Source organism: Crocodylus porosus, unplaced genomic scaffold, assembly GCF_001723895.1.
Source record: "Crocodylus porosus isolate Cpor-Errol unplaced genomic scaffold, CroPor_comp1, whole genome shotgun sequence".
Lineage (NCBI taxonomy): Eukaryota > Metazoa > Chordata > Crocodylia > Crocodylidae > Crocodylus > Crocodylus porosus.
The window spans coordinates 106249871-106266366 of record NW_017728931.1 but is presented as its reverse complement, the minus strand read 5'-3'; positions in this window follow the sequence as shown (position 1 = coordinate 106266366).

Here is a 16496-nt window from a genome sequence, read left to right as displayed (position 1 = left end):
CTTTAATGGTGAATTCCCATATCCTTTTTCAGTAATGAGTCTAAAAGGATATTAAAAGTTTCAAATAGGCACCTGGCAGTGAAACTGCCAGCATTTTTTATGGAAGTGGCATCAGGAGCCTGTATCAGGCTTGTGTTCTTCTCTTCTGCCTATTGTGCCTGACGGGAGCAGCATATGAGGCATAGCATTCAGGCACTAGAAATAGGAGGGAGAGAGAAGTTAAGACCATAAGAATAATTCAGGCACAGCTGGTGAACTTAGACACAGGAGGCAATGAAGCAGCCCACAGGGGCAGGGGGGCTGGGGTTTGCAGCTGGCCAGGAAGGGGGGTGGAATTCCAGCAAGCAGTGGGGAGGCTGAACCCAACCCCCCCATTCTGGGCAGGCTGCAAACCGCCCCGCTCCCAGCCACCTGCAAACCCTGCCCCCCTTGCTGCCAGTGCGCTGCGACTCCCCACCGCCCCTGCTCCTTTGGGATGCTCCACCACCCCACCAGTCTGAGTTCACCAACCACATGCATAAGAACTAATATTGTAAAACCACCATGAAATCACTCCAGCCCTGAAATGAGGATACCCACCATCCTGTATGCAAGCAGTGGGGAGGGCATGGGAAGCTGGAGAAAAGCAGCTGAGGGGCAAGGAAGGGTGGGGAGGAGGACTTCATGCTATCAGATACCTAGCAACTCCATTTACATGAAAGTTTAAGTAAACAATGCAAGCTGTCCTTCCTCAGGCAAACCCGTAAGACACATTCTGCAATCCATTTCTCTTGTAGTGCCAAGTGTCTCACTTACATACACCTAAATGTCCCGACTGGTTGTGGAAAAGGTCAGGGTGTCCTCTTTCAAGTGTCACAAAAGTGATCTCATCCTGCATTGGAACACAATACTGTACCTGACAGCAGTGGCAAGCAGCATGAACCAGTGCTGTGCCACCCAGAGGCAAGTGTCCCATGGGGCTGGTCTTTCTGCCTCTGGTGTGCTGTCATCTCTCATGCACCTCAAAAGTCTACAGTGTAAACACCCCACTCACTGATCCATGAATTTATACACACTCAGGGGGAAGAAACCTCCTGCTCTCACTGACCTCATTCTTGTGGGAAAAAAAAGAAGCAGACAGTCTGGTGCTGCCTGGACAGACTGTGAAAAGACCCATGGGCTGGAAAAGTGTGCTAAAAGCCCAGACCCCAAAAAGCAGCAAACCAGAACTCTTCCCTATGCCAAAAACAGTGGGGCAGAAACATTGCTTGGGGCAACTTTGCAAAGTGGGTAGGTGGGAGATGCAATGCTTGTGGGAGCCCTGTGGAGTTTTGCACGAAAAGATTTTGTGCCAAAATTGCCTGAGCATCCTGTCCAATTTGAACTCAGGAAAAGTGTGCAATTTACAACTTGCACCCAGGAAAAATGAGGCACCAGGCTAGGACAGGGGGCGATGCTTGGGGTTGATGCTTGGGTAGCTTGGGTAGTGCAAAGGGTAACCTGCACCCAGTGCCCAGTGGAAATAGCATGCTGCCCTAAGGGTAGCCCCCCCCCCACCGCAACCTTGGGTATGTGCAATGTTTGTGTACACTTGTGAGGAGCCCTGCAGAGCTTCATGTGCAAAGATTTCATGGCCAAGCACCCCGTGCAACTTGCACCCAGGAAAAACAAGTGGCAGAAATGCTGCAGCAGGGCGTTTGTTGTCCTAAAGTGCCATAAGGCAATAAGGTAGTACTGAAAGGGCAGGAGGGTAAAATTGTTCTGATGTGCCCCCTACAGCATTTTACTAGTTATAGCATAATGAGCGCTTACATGGTAAATCACATCCATATTACTTATTTAGCCATCATAAACTAAGAAAGGAAATTTAAACCAGGAATATTTTTAGCAGATAAATGCTGATTATGTGGACAAGCATCCTAACACTACCACAGTTTGAGAGAGGCTGCTGGGCTAGATGGATCTATGGCCTGACCCAATAAATGTCAATTGTTTTGTTCTTAAAACCCCTGATGCACATTCATTTAATCCCAATACTCTTGCCCCTTGCCATATGGCAGATGTGTGGCAGGACACACAATTCTGTGTTCAGGTATCAGGTCATGCATATATGAAATGGGGGTTTACTTTGCCCTAAATTGAAGCAATGTTTTTAAAAACCTACTGCTACAATTTAGGGCAAAGTAAACCCCTGTGTTGTGTACACCTGTGTCTTACCTGCCTCTCTGCTGGCAGGGTGGGGAGGGTGAGCTGCCAGCAGGCAGAGTGGCCGAAGGGCTGCAGGAGGGAGGGATGGTGCTTCCCTCTGTGGCAGCGGTGGCCCCCCACAGGCGGCACCCACCTGCAAGCACCCAGCTTGGGTGGTTCCAGGGGGCACCGCAGCCACAGAGAGAAGGACTGGGTCCCCATGCAGCTCAGGCAGGCAGGTATGATGTTGGGCTCCACCCGCACCAGTGAGTTGAAAAACAGGTGCCTGCAGCTGGACCTGGGATCGATAATCAGCTGAGTGTCAGTCCCAGGGCTGCTCAAAAAGCTTGAGGCTGAATGGATTCAAGCTTTGCAGATTTTTTAAAAACTGTATAGATTAAACTGACATTCACTTTCCAAACAGAAAAAGCAGCCAGACCCCGCAGTGGCCCATACTAATAGTCAGGGGTGCTAGAGTATGCCTCCAGCTTTCTGTCCACTGCAGAAAGCTGGAGCCTACTGATTCTTCCAGTCAAGACCACTCACTGCTGGCTGAGCAAGGGGTGGGGGAAAGGGAACTAAGCCATTCTGCCTGGCACTGGACCCCAGCTGGGAACAACCCAGGATGGTGGCGGTGGGGGAGGAAAAGCTGAAACTGCGGCCTTTACTTTGCCCCTGCAACTGGGAGCAGGGCTGGAATCACATAGATACACCCCCTCCTCAGCCTCCCCACCAGCTGAGGCAGTGGGGGTAGGAAGTCTGCACCTGGGCTTGGCTTTGCCCCCAGAGCAGTGAGCCAGGAGCCATGCCTCCTTCTCAATCTGGGGCTGGCTGAGGGGAAGGGGGGAAGGGAAGCCCCCAACAGGCACTTGGCTCTGCCTCTGGAGTTGGAAGCCTGGAGACATGCCCACTCCTCAGCCTCCAGACTGGATTGGGTGGGGGGGAGCCTGCAGTGGGGGCTCAGGCCCATTCCCTCCGAGAGCTGGAAGCAGGGCTGGAGTTCCCTAGTCATGCCCCCTTCTCAGCCTCTGAACAGGCCAAGGGGAGAGAGGTGGAAGGGGAGGCTTGTCTCTGCCCTTTTAGAGCCAGGAGCCATATCCCCTTCACAGCCTTGGGACTGGCTAAGGAGAGGTGGGGGAGGAAGGAGGGAGAGGAGAAGCCCACACTGGGGCTTGGCTTGACAGGAGCCATGACCCCTTCTCAGCCTCCAGGTTGTACTGGGACTTGACTCTACCCCCTCCCCCCCTGAGCTGGGAGGAGGGCTGGAGACCCCTGCCAAGTCCTGTTCTCAGCCCCTGGACCAGCTGAGAGAGAGGCATGGCTTCCAACCAAGCCCTGCTGCAGGCTTCTGCCCCTACGAATGAAACAAATAATGGCATGTGTACATATGAAAGATGAAAAATACAAACCTATAAGACACATTCTGCAATCCATTTCTCTTGTATTGCAAAATAGAAAATGGGTGATATCTATCATACAAAGTGGATTAAGTATTTCTCAGATCCCATAACAAATTACCAATACTGCTTAGGCAGGAACTTCTCTCCTTCTACTCAGCTTAGTATGTATTAAAGCATTAAATAAGATATCTTAGGCAATTGAATGAGTTGATATGTATTGACAAAGGTTTGTTTGTTTTTCTTTGAAAGAAAAACTGATGTAGAGTAAATTAAATTTGTTTCTATCAAAAAAAACTGACAATGCTTGATAAAATGATCTTTGCTATAATAATTGCAACCTAAAGAAGCTGCTGTGCATAAAAGTTTTCTGCCATGTCTTGATTTTCTTCAAGGGAAGGGAAAAGTAAAGTATTAAAGAGGAAATTGCAGGTTGCAACTGTATACTGATTTTTAATTTTTCTTCCTGGTTTTCTATCTTTTTATGCTCAGATTTAGCATATTACTGTAACCCTGGTCTGCCATGCTAGAGGTGGCCTACTGCTAATTTCAGATCTCTGGGGTGCCAATGACCTCAGTCTTTCTCTCAGTCCACTGAAGAAGTGGTAGGAGCTGAGCAGTAGAGTGCCCAGAGTTCCCTTCCTCTAGTGCAAAATACAATACAAACTGATACAAACATTAATATGAGAGAAAGAGAGTTTATAGGAACTTGAATTTATAAATGACATGAAAAGAATAATGTATAACTAAGCTAATAATACTGGTTAACAATCAACAATAAACAACCCGACATTCACACATTCACTAATTTGACTACAATGTACTATACTTCACATTGGTAACACAGCACTTCAAAACCACAATGCTCAGGGTGACAATAAAATGCCAGTGGTCAATCTCTCCAGTGGTCAGCAGGGGGGTGCACCTCAGGGTCTGCTACGCTCATCACACACAACCCAGTCTTCAGCTGGGTTTGCAGGCAGCAGCTGGCAGAGGATGACGTGTCCTCCAGCTCATCTGGTAGCTGACTCTGGCATCCAAAACCCTTAGATACCGCTGTCCCACCCCTGGTACAACCTTAACTCAGAGACAAACACAAAATAACACAAAGACCACCGTGCTTTCCAACCCTCTTGGTCTTTCTATTCACCCTCTGCTCACCCCTCGTAGAGTTTCCTCAATCACACAGCTTCCCTACATGACACTTGTTTCCCCCTTCCCCTCAAGCCAACCCAACCTCTCAGAGATGGCCAAAGGTGACCTGGATGAACTCCTTCCACTCTCATCTTCCCTCTCACTCCACACAGAGCTCATGGGTTCCTTGTGCATGGTGCAACTTTGGGGATCAGCCTGTCATATCCTAAAGTCCCAGCTTTTTCAGGACTAAGAGTTCCCAGGTCTTCCAAAGTCCCCTTGCAAGCTCCAGCCAGCCCACGGGGTGGATCTACTGCTGAACAGCTCCCTTTACCATCTTTGAGTGCACACTTCCTCTCTCCTGCTTCCCCCAGGGCAGGAAAAAATACTCTCTCTCTTTAAGGAGCCCTCCCATCCAATCAGGAGGATTGGATTTTTTATGGGCTTGCTGGCAGATCGCTTCCTGGGACTTCCCTCTTCCAAGATGTCTCCACTGAAGCAGGTTTTCATTTGCCCTTAGCCTGGCATTCTCAGAGGGACAAAATTCCCTGCTCCCTATGGTGCCTTAGAAGGGACAAATGTCTGCTGCTGCAAGCCACACTGTGTCCAGCATGGAGCATTCCTCTTTGGGGTACATGCACTTTCATTCTTGTTACATGTCTAAATTCCTTTAACTTTCTTTTGGTGTGCTTATGCTGTTGTTGAATTAGATAGACTTAAAGGCATTTTTACCAGCTGCTTGCACAACACAGCTGATTCACTATTTTCTTCTTAACTCGGCTTTGTGGAAAGCTACAAAGGGGGAGATCATACTTTTATGAGTTTACATACAGAATCATTTAATTGACTTTAATGGGGTTATATTTAGGATGAATTTAGCTGCAAGTCTTTTATGGACATAAACAGATAAAAATCAAGTCCAGAGCTTAATGCCTTATACAGGGAGAAAAGAGTTGTTTTGCTAGGATGAATTTTTCCTTTCAGAGGCAAAATGTTTATGGTATTTTAAAGCAGAACCAACTTGACTGCCACCTAATAGCTAAGTCATAGTCAGGTTATGCTGAAGAAACTGTTAAAGAGTTCTTACAAAATAAGGGAAATTTTCTACAATTGTTCATTAGTCTGACTTTAAATTTCATGTTCATCAGATCCTGATACAAGGTTTTAAACAGTGCCAATTTTTGACAGTCATGAGCAGAATCCTTTCTTGGACATTTCAAATTGCTGAGGTAAGCTCAAATCTGCATGGGTCCCCTTAAGAGTGTAATGTACAAGTTGTTACATTGGCCCAGGGATTGCAGGAGGGAACAACAGAACAGAAGGTAGAGTACTGATCACTGAATAAACACATTTTTTTTTATCATTTTTCAAGCTTCACTCCTTGAAAAATGGTCTTTTTGAGAACTACACATGGTACCAGGAATGGGGTGCAAAGAAAGACAAAAAATGGAGCATCTCAGAATTACAGAGGAGTTACAGCTGTCCGGCAATGCAGCAGAAAACCAGAAGAAATTTAAACAGAGCTTCACCATATATATGATGGCCAGTAGAGCTACAGAGAAGGAAGATTCATTCAAGGTACCTATATTTTAAATATAGCAGGCCCAGAAGCTGTGTCACTTTATATTAGCCTACATCTGTCAGAAGCAGAACAGAAAAGCTATGGCACAGTAATAAAAAAAGTTTGAGGAATATAGTGACCCAAACAAAATGAAAACTTTGAATGGTATAATTTTCACGTGAGACTGCAGAAAAAATGTGAGACAACGAAGGAATTTGTCAGAGACCTCAAACTGCTGGGACAGACATGCAACTTTGGAGACCTAAAATAGTCCATAATCAGAGAACAAATATTATTGCATTGAAGGGATACAAGCCAGGAAAAGACTGCTAGAGGATCCTGAGCTTAATGTGTAAAAGACAGTTAGAATGTGCCACGTGGCTGAGATAATAAAGCCAGGCTGCAGAACCTGGAGGAAAAACAAAACAAGCTGAACTAGACAGTATTACAAGACTATAAAAACTTAAGGCAACACACAAACAATACAGAAAGGAGGAAGCAGGCAATTGGAGGCCAAAGAGAACAGTTTGAAGGAAACAATGGTCAGCTGCAGATGTTGTGGGGGTTACTACAAACCCATGCAATGCCCTGCATTTGGTATGCACTGCAACAAATGCAAAAGTGTCAACCATTTTGCAAGAATTTTCAGAAAGGAACAGGATGCACCGAACAAGAAACAGCAAATGCATGCTCTATGCAATGAGAAAAAGAAAGAATTCCTCATTGGCACAATGCAAGAAGAAATTAATTATTCTGAGGATTAGACAATCACACCAGACACCAATGGACTAATGGTATATTTTAAATTAGATATGAGGGCACAAGTCAATGTAATACCAAAATACATTATTCAAAAAATGAAAACTAAACCTGTGTACTATGAGAATAAGTGAGACTTAGAGTATATAATGAGAACATGATTGCAACCAAGGGTGTTTGTGCACTACATGATAGACACAAGGGTAATATAATAAAAGTTCAGTTTGTAACAGTCCCAGGAAAGCTAATGCCAATTATTGGGTTGTAAACATGTAAACCTTGAGGTTTGATTAAGAGAATAAGTGCCACTGAGGGACTAGAAATCAAGAACATAGAAGAAGAGTTTTATGGTGTGTTTCAAGGCATAGAGAAACTGTCAACTGAGTACAAGATAGACTTAAGAGAACCAAATATTCCCACCATACATGCTCAAAGAAATGTTCCCTTTGTACTAAGGAAGAAACTGAAAAAGGAATTAAATTAGTTAACATGAACATAATAAAAAAGGTAGAGCAACCAACTGCTTGGGTTTGTTCACTAGTCATAACAGAAAAAAAAGATGGATTCTTGAGATTGTGAATCCTAAGCAAATGAACAGGTACATTAAAAGATAGCATTTTCCCATTCCTACCAGGGAAGATGTTTTTGGCAATGTGGGAGAACCTAAATATTTTTCCACTTTGGATGCCTCTTCTGGGTCTTGGCAAATTCCTCTAGAAAAGAATAGCACTAGATTATGTACCTTCAATATGACCTTTGGAAGGTATTGATTTTATATGCTTCCTTTTGGACTGTGTTCTGCATCTGGAGTATTTCACAGAAAAGTGAAACACATTTTTGAAGGTCTTCATGGAATTATGGTTTATATTGGTTATGTATTTGTTTGGGGAAATACTATGGAAGAAAGGCACTAGAAAGAGCTCAAAAAGTAGGTTTGAAACTGAACAAAAGATGCAAATTCAGGATCAAAGAAATAACATATCTGGGGGAGAAGCTCTTTGAGAAAGTGGTGTAAATTGATCCTGCAAGTGTTAAAGCTGTTACAAACATGCCACCCCCTATGGCTAAGGAAGGAGTGGAAAGATCACTTGGGAATTCTGAGGTTACCACTGATGTTAGGAGTTTTGATTTTAACCCTTATTTCCCCAATTGCCCTGTCTAGGGAACTGTGTGGTATAGTCCGACTCTTCCTGCCTTGTCTTGATTAATTTTGATGTTATTAGTCGGGAGGTGTTACTGCCACAGTAGAACATTGGCAAACTATGCAGATTTTTATCTGGCTTACAATCTCTCTTGAGTCGGTCTCAGATAACACCCCAAATTTACATCATCAATTGAATTACAGTCTTACTTGGGTTGAAAATTCTCTTTATTATTCTTGTTATATTTTTCTTCTTACATCTATAACCAGCTGACTTTCAGACAGATTGTTGCTATTTCACAGTTTCATATAACTTTTAAATTTCCCTTCAGAAGTACTTTGTGGAATCAATTCTTAAGTAATAAACCCTTTAGAATAAAGATAACTGAACCATTTTTAGACTTGCCCAGGGAATTTCCTTTTTTTCCTTCTCTTTTCCTTGTTTTTTCTATTATCTCCTATCAAAATCTTATCTCAAGAAGTCTTTCAGGACACTTCTGCTTCTTTTCCTTAAGGGTGAGTAAAGTAGCTATGGCTCAGGCTCCTTCTCTCCTCCAACACCCCTGGAACATGACTGGCCACACTCAATGTCCAAACAAAACAACAACAAAAGAAAAGAAACAATAAACTCAACTTTCAGTAAAACCAGATGAGCAGCCATGATTCCCTCCTTGTGGTTTCTGATGATGTTCCTTTTTCTTTGTGGAGTATCCTAAGAACTGACCTGCTTTGTTGGTGACACCCAGCTCACTGACCACTGATCCTGGCTTCTCCGGTACCAAGGACCAAATCCCGGGATTCCTACGTCCCAGCAGTCTTTCCCTGTTTCTCCTGTTTGGAGCTGCTTTTTGCTCCCAGTTCTCTGGGCGTGCCATGTCACCCCTACCGGGATTTTTCTATCTTAAAGGAATGGCTGCTCTGGAAACGTTGTTCTTCCCACTCAATCTCCTTCCCTGTGTTTAGTATTTTATTTATAGCCAGTCCCTCTTCACAACAATGATCAATTTTGTAGAGAAATATCTACCCAACTTAGTGGAGCAGACCAAACACCTGAAATCACTCCTACAGAAGAATGCTCAGTGAATATAGGAACATGAAGATGAAGCTGAATGTACAAATTTGAAGGAAAAAATAATGAAAGCTCCAGTACTAAAATACTATGACCCTAAAAGACCCATTAAATTATCAACAGATGCTTCTAAAGAATGCACTGGAGCAGTTTTGCTTCAAAAACATGGGGAGAGCTGGATACCAGTAGCATATGCATCTAGGATACTCTCTAAGTCAGTGTGTCTATATGCACAAAATGAGAAAGAAAGTTTAGCTCTGGTACATGGCTGTAAGAAACTTCATATATTCATCTGTAGGAAGCCTGTGGTAACTGAAACTCATCATAAACCTTTGATAACTATAGCAAAGAAAGGGTTATCAGACATGTCACCCAGATTACAGAGACTTTTCTTTTAACTGCAAATATATGATCTAGACATACCGTAACACACCAGTAAAACATCTACTTATTGCAGATATATTGCCCAGAGCATGACACAACAGAAAAGGACAGAATTCCAGACTCAGACATATAGTACATGTTAATCTAATTAAAGGAGTGATTCCTGTCACAAATAAAATGTGGATACTAAACTGTAAAAGCTACTGCTCAGGACACCACATGGCAAAAAGTAATAACAGCTATTTGTGCTGGTTGGCCTGGAAAACATACCTAGCCCCTACTCACAGTTCAAGGAAGAACTATTGGTACTAGATGGCATTTTGTTCAAAAGCTCATGACCTATTGTTCCAGCAGTGCTAAAGAAAGACATGTTAAACAATATATGAGAGGCATCTAGGCAGTGAAAAATGCAAAAGGAGAGCAAGGGGTGCTCTGTATTGGTCCAACATAAATAATGACATAGGAGATGCTGTAAAGGCTTGTACAATGTGTCTAAAGTGCAGATCAGTGCAAAGAAAAGACCCCATGATGGTCATGGAGCCCATAGCTCCATGGTATCAAGTGGGCATTGACTTATTCATGCATGCAGGAAAAATTGTGTGTTAGTGCTGAATTACTATTCTCACTATCCTGCAATTGCACTTCTTGAAAGCACAACAGCAAACCATGTCATAACTACATCAAATTGATTTTTGTGAGAGATGGGATTCCATAAATTGAGAGGCCAGACAACAGATTCAACTGTCTTCATTTTAAAGAGTTTGCAAACAAATATGGATTCCATCACAACACTTCAAGTCCTAAATCCAATAGTCTGGTGGAAATGGTGTACAAATAATGAAGAAATAGTTGAAAAAAGCTAGTGATTCACACACTGATGTTTACCTGGCACAGTTAAATTACAGGGTAACACCCATGAAACATGGATTGTCCTCAGCAGAAGTGCTGTTTAATAGGAAACTCAAAACTAGGCTGCCAAATCTTGTTGATGATGTTCATCAGAATTAAAAGCAAAACATGAGAACATTTTAAAAATTTGACGAATTCAAACAAAAATGGTACTATGACAGGGATTCCAGGGAGTTACCACAACTGCACAACAAAGATATGGTGCTTATTTCAGATGGACAAATGTGGAAACAAAAACCACTACTTTCCCATCAAGTAGCTCCCAGATCCTATAAAGTAGTCACACCAGAAGGACAGATGCAACACTTGCAGCTCATAAAGGAGAAAAAAGAAGCAGCATCACAAGATTCACCAAAGGAAACAGAGCTAACATCAAAGCAAGAAGAAACAACAGAGGAGATTGAAAATGACACTGAGGTAAAGACATCTGAACAAGGAAACCAAACAAGAACTGAACCAATAAGGATGGAGAATGCAGTGAAACAGAGTAGATTACTTAGAGCTTAAAATACAACACAAAGACTAATAGAAACCTGTTAAAATGTGCTTTAATTATGGGTTGAACTAAACTTCTGATGTTAGTGTTACATGGTGATATGTTACTTGTAAAGGGGGAAGATTTGTGGCTACCTTTAAGAGTGTTATGTATATGTTGTTACACTGGCCCAGGGATTGCAGGAGGGAATAGCAAAACAGTAGGCAGAGTACTTACTGCCCTCTGAATAAACAAGCATTAGCATTTTACAAGTTTAACTCCTTGGTCTTCTGAGAACTACACAAGAGCTATTCCCCCATGCTATACTGTATATTGTATAAATTATAAACTGACAACTACCGTGTTTCCCCGAAAATAAGACATACCCATAAAATAAGCCATAGCAGGATTTCTACGGTTTTGCGCAATATAAGCCATACCCCGAAAATAAGCCATAGTGATGGGCATGGCTAAGCGTACCGGCGCGAAGCGGTAAATAAGACCGCCCCCGCCCCCACGCGGCCATGCTGTGGGAGCGCGTGCGGAGCCTGTCCGTGGAGCTGGACCGCCCGGCCCCGGCCCCGCCCGCGGTCCCTTGCCACAGGCGGCACCTCCGTGTTTCCCCGAAAATAAGACATCCCCTGAAAATAAGCCATAGTGTGTCTTCTTGAGGAAAAATAAATATAAGACAGTGTCTTATTTTCGGGGAAACACGGTAGGTGCACTTTGTCCGTGATTACTCTTTGTCCATTCAGTAGACACCCAGAAACCGGGTCCCTTTGGACCTACAAATCCTGTGATATAGTTATTGTCACTTCCAGTTCTCCTCTGTGGAGAACTGCTTGTATTTCTACTGACTATCTGATCTGCTGACTGCTTTTGGCAGTGATGTAAACTCTTCCTCTAATCTGCCATTGAGGCCTACAGCTAAACAGAAAGTCAGTTTAATGAAAGAATCTGCTCTGAAGGAAAGAAGAGAGAAAAGAAGTAACTAGTTTCATAGTCAGGAAAGAGAGGAAAGGTTGATCCAAATAGTACTGCAGAGAGAAAGAAGATAGCATAGCAGCTCTTGGTGAGGGTAGAAGAAGCTGAAGATGATGTCAGGATGTTGCCTTCGGGGAAGAGAAATTGCAGAAGAGAGGAGGGAGACAGAATGAGTGTGGCATAAACATGCTGTACAAAGAAAGAAAAAAAGAAAAAAAAAGGAAGAGGCAGCCAACTAAGACAAGATGAGGGTTTGAAGATGGCTATACTGATTCTCAGGTAGAAGAAAGGAAAATAGCAGGATAAATGACAGGTGGAGAAAAGCAAAAAGAATTACATTCTACTTAGTTTAACATATTTTACTTATTCACATTTGTTATCATATTTCCTTAGAAATATATCTCAAAAAGTAAATTAGGTGGTTAAATATTATGATATTGTGTCACTTTTATAATGATATTCTGACCATTCCAAATTCTGTATTTAATTGACTGAAGAACTATCATTTGAAATACACCTGAATCACTGATACCCTCTGATAAGGGTTTAGGAACCCACAAAGCCTGCTCTAAATGGAGAAATAATCCATGGAAAACTGCAGATGTGGTAATAAGCTGGGCTGCTTCTTGAGGAATCATGGTTTATAGTTTGTTACTAAATTATGTAAGTCTGTGAACTCAGTATTGGTGAAATCAGTCTTAGGCAAAAGGCTAGTATCAGATCTATGAGCCACTTAAGTCCCTCTTAAATCCAATTTGTGCTTTCTATAAAGGGATGCATTGTTTGAATAACCTATAATTTACCCATGGATGCAGTATAGCAGAAGAAATAGGGAAATTCCTAATAGCCCTGCTGCAGCAGCAGACATAAGTTCTTTCCTCCTCTTGTAACGAATGTCAGGGTTGGTGCTTGCCTAAAATGGGGCTGATGATAGGAGAAACAAGTGCGTATGAACAATTCTGGGCTATGGAAAGACCATAAGAAACTACGTAGACTAGGGGCTACTGTAAGGACTCAGAGATAAGAATTTAAGAGGTTTGTGGTCCCTCTGGTCCAAAGAGGATAAATCTCCCGTGTGATACAAGATGGAAACTTCTACCTATCCACTCTTATAATTGGCTCATGATCCTGGACCTGCAAGCAATTAAACATCAGAGCAGGATAGTAGTGAAGTAAAAATTCCTCTCCTTTTTCCAAGTGAGTCAGGTAAATTTGTGAGTTCACAAAGTATTCACTTGCAAGCTACCTACAAACATTTCTAAAAAAGCAAAAATCACACTTTACTTTAAACTTGGAATGCCTCCACACTGAGCCCAGCACATGCCCAGAAGAGGCATCATGTTAGTCTGACCCAGCTCACCCAACATCTGTATAGATCAGGTACTTCAGCAGGGATTTTTTGGTGCTTCTATCTAATAGCTGATTGAATCAGCTTTAGATAAAAGTGCCAAAACCCCCCGCTGAAGTGCACAATCTATACAGATGCTGCAGAGCTGGCTCGAATTAATACTCTCTCTCTTCTGGTAAAGTAAATTTCTTTTTTTTAAGTTTGATTATCAAAGTATGTTGACCTTCTGTTTTCAAGAAAATACAGACAGAATCATAGTCTAACTGGTCAAGTGGAATGTAGCATTTATCCAAGATAGGGTGTTCAATCAGGGGCAATGGTATATTCTTCTGCATGGGGTGGGAAAGAGGCAGGAAGGAGGTGAGAGGGGAAGAGATGCTATTACCATATTAAAAACAAGATAGTTTGGGAACTGTTCAAGACTTTCTGGCCCCTTACAACATGTTAATTTTAATACAATTATTTTTAAAACGACAAGGTTTTCCAGGTATTACTGAAGTAATTCCCAATGAATACAGTGCTTCACATTTTATGTAGAAGTGGATAAAGTATAACAATGGCTATCGTATATCATTTGAGGTTTTTACAGAATAGCATTTCACGATTTAACTTCTTGAAATTTCTTGTGAAATTATGTCTTTTGTCACTAATTCATAGGGCATTAATTGCTGCCCTAGCTGACTTGTTATCAAGTTCAGCATGGCTTGCTTTTAACTGGGCCTTTTTTTCTTCAGGCACTTATTGCAGTAGGAGTGCTAACATTCAAAATGACAGCATTGCTTATCCTGACTTTCCTAGTATGGCAATTGTCTATGCCAATAAAGTACAATTTATTAAATGATTTATGAAAGAAACTATATCTTCCTTTGGAGAATAATTCAGACTTTCTATAAGAAAACATTTATGCTAACTGTGCTTCAAATAGAGGTATTTATATAGACATTTTGTGTTGTCTATAATTCAAGTATCTTTAGTTAAACCCTTTTATTTTTCAAAGCACACCACCAAATGTTTACATTTTAAGAATAAGTGCATGAGGACATGGGAAAAGGAAATGCAACTGTGATTTATTGCAGTTATTATTGAACATGGGTTCTTAAGCAATTTTCTTGTCATTTATTTTTTTTGACTACTAGCCTTCCACTGTGATAATGAAGTAGAAATAAGGAAGTGAAATGGCTTACTGCACAACAGAACAGTAGAAGAAAAAGTTGTTAGTATTAAAAAACTTTAGCCATGCAGTCATTTGTGTTAAACATTTTTGACACTAACATAAAGTGATCATCATTTATATTAAGGGTATATTAGTATACAGTAGCTAGTAAGTCGATAAATGATTATTCTAAGTGTAGCCTGGGTACACCTGGGAGGTGTGCCCTGTCCTCTGATGACAGTAGTGGTGGTCAGGCAGAGTCAGGGGTCAGCTACTAGACTGGCTTCCACCCATCTCTATAGAGCTAGGCTGAAACCAAGTACTTAATTATGTACAACTTATTACAAGAATAAATACAGACACCTAATATAAAACATAGAATATTTACAAAGCTTAACATATAATACTATATATAATATTCCACAATTTACATATAATACCAAATATAACTTTGGCCTTTGGAAGAGGGCCAATGTGGTCCCCATTTTCAAAAAGGGGAGGAGTGAGGGCCCAGGCAGCTACAGGCCCATTAGTCTTACTTCGATCCTAGGGAAGCTCTTTGAGAAGATTATCCAGGAGCACATCTGGGAAAGACTGACAGGGGGGATGATGCTCAGGGGAACCAGCATGGGTTCATTAGGGCAGGTCCTGTCAAACCAACCTGATTGCCTGCTACGATCAGGTCACAAAATCATTGGACACAGGTGTTGCGGTGGATGTAGTCTTTCTGTACTTCAGGAAGGCCTTTGACATTGTCTCTCACCCCATTCTCATTTAAAAATTAGGCGACTGTGGCATTGATAGGTCAGATGGGTCACAAATTGGCTGAGGGACTGCACCCAGAGAGTGGTGGTGGACAGGTCATATTCGACCTGGAGGGATGTGGGCAGTGGGGTCCCCCAGGGCTCAGTCTTTGGGCCCGCACTGTTTAATCCCTTTATTAGTAACTTGGATGAGAGGGTGAAAAGCACCTTGTTCAAATTCACTGATGACACCAAGATCTTGGGAGAGGTGGGCACGGTAAAAGGGAGGGACAGGATACAGCTGGATCTGGACAGGTAACAGGAGTGGGCAAATGAGAACAGGATGGGATTCAATACTGATAAGTGCAAGGTACTCCACTTGGGCAGTGAGAACCAGCAGTATACCTATAGGCTAGGGAGCTCCCTTCTTGAAAGTACAGTGGCAGAAAGAGATCTTGGAGTCATTATCTATTCCAAAATGAATATGGGCTGCCAATGTGAGGACGCAGTCAGTAAGGCCAACCACACCTTGTCATGCATCCACAGATGCATCACAAGCAGGGCCAAGGAGGTGATCCTCCCCCTCTATGCAGCACTGGTCAGGCCACAGTTGGAGTACTGCATCCAGTTCTGGGTGCTGCAATCAAACAGCAGATCCTCGAGCCTGGGACTCTACCCAAGCTCTGAAAAAGGTAAGCCTGCTACATAAGCACATTACAAATACAAGTAAGATTTGTTACAGAGCATTATCAGAACATCAGAAGAAGCTGTTGAAAGATGGTTATAAACCTATTAATTATAGGATTCTATGCAAGTCCCAATGTGATTTCAGACTATTGAAAAGGTACAATAGATATGATCTTTGTTGCTAAACAGCTGCAGAAATCACTAAAATCTTTACTTGGCCTTCACTGACTTGATTAAGGCCTTTGATTCAATCAACAGATAGGTCCTTTGGAAAAGCATAATAAAATTTGGATGCCCATCAAAATTTGTTAACAACATTAGATTTCTTCACAATGGCAGCATCCTAAGCAGTGGCTTGAAAACAGACCCCTTCACTATTAGAACAGGAATCAAGCAAGGATGTGTTATTGCACCAATGCTGTTTTCTACCTATATCACAGATATTTCATATCTCATTTCAGACAGACTTCCATCTGGAGTCAGCATCCAATATCACATCGGCAGGAATGTTTTTAATATTGACCAGTTGTAGCCTAGGTATACCCAGGGGTGTGCCCTGTCCACCAGTGGAAGGGATGGTGATCAG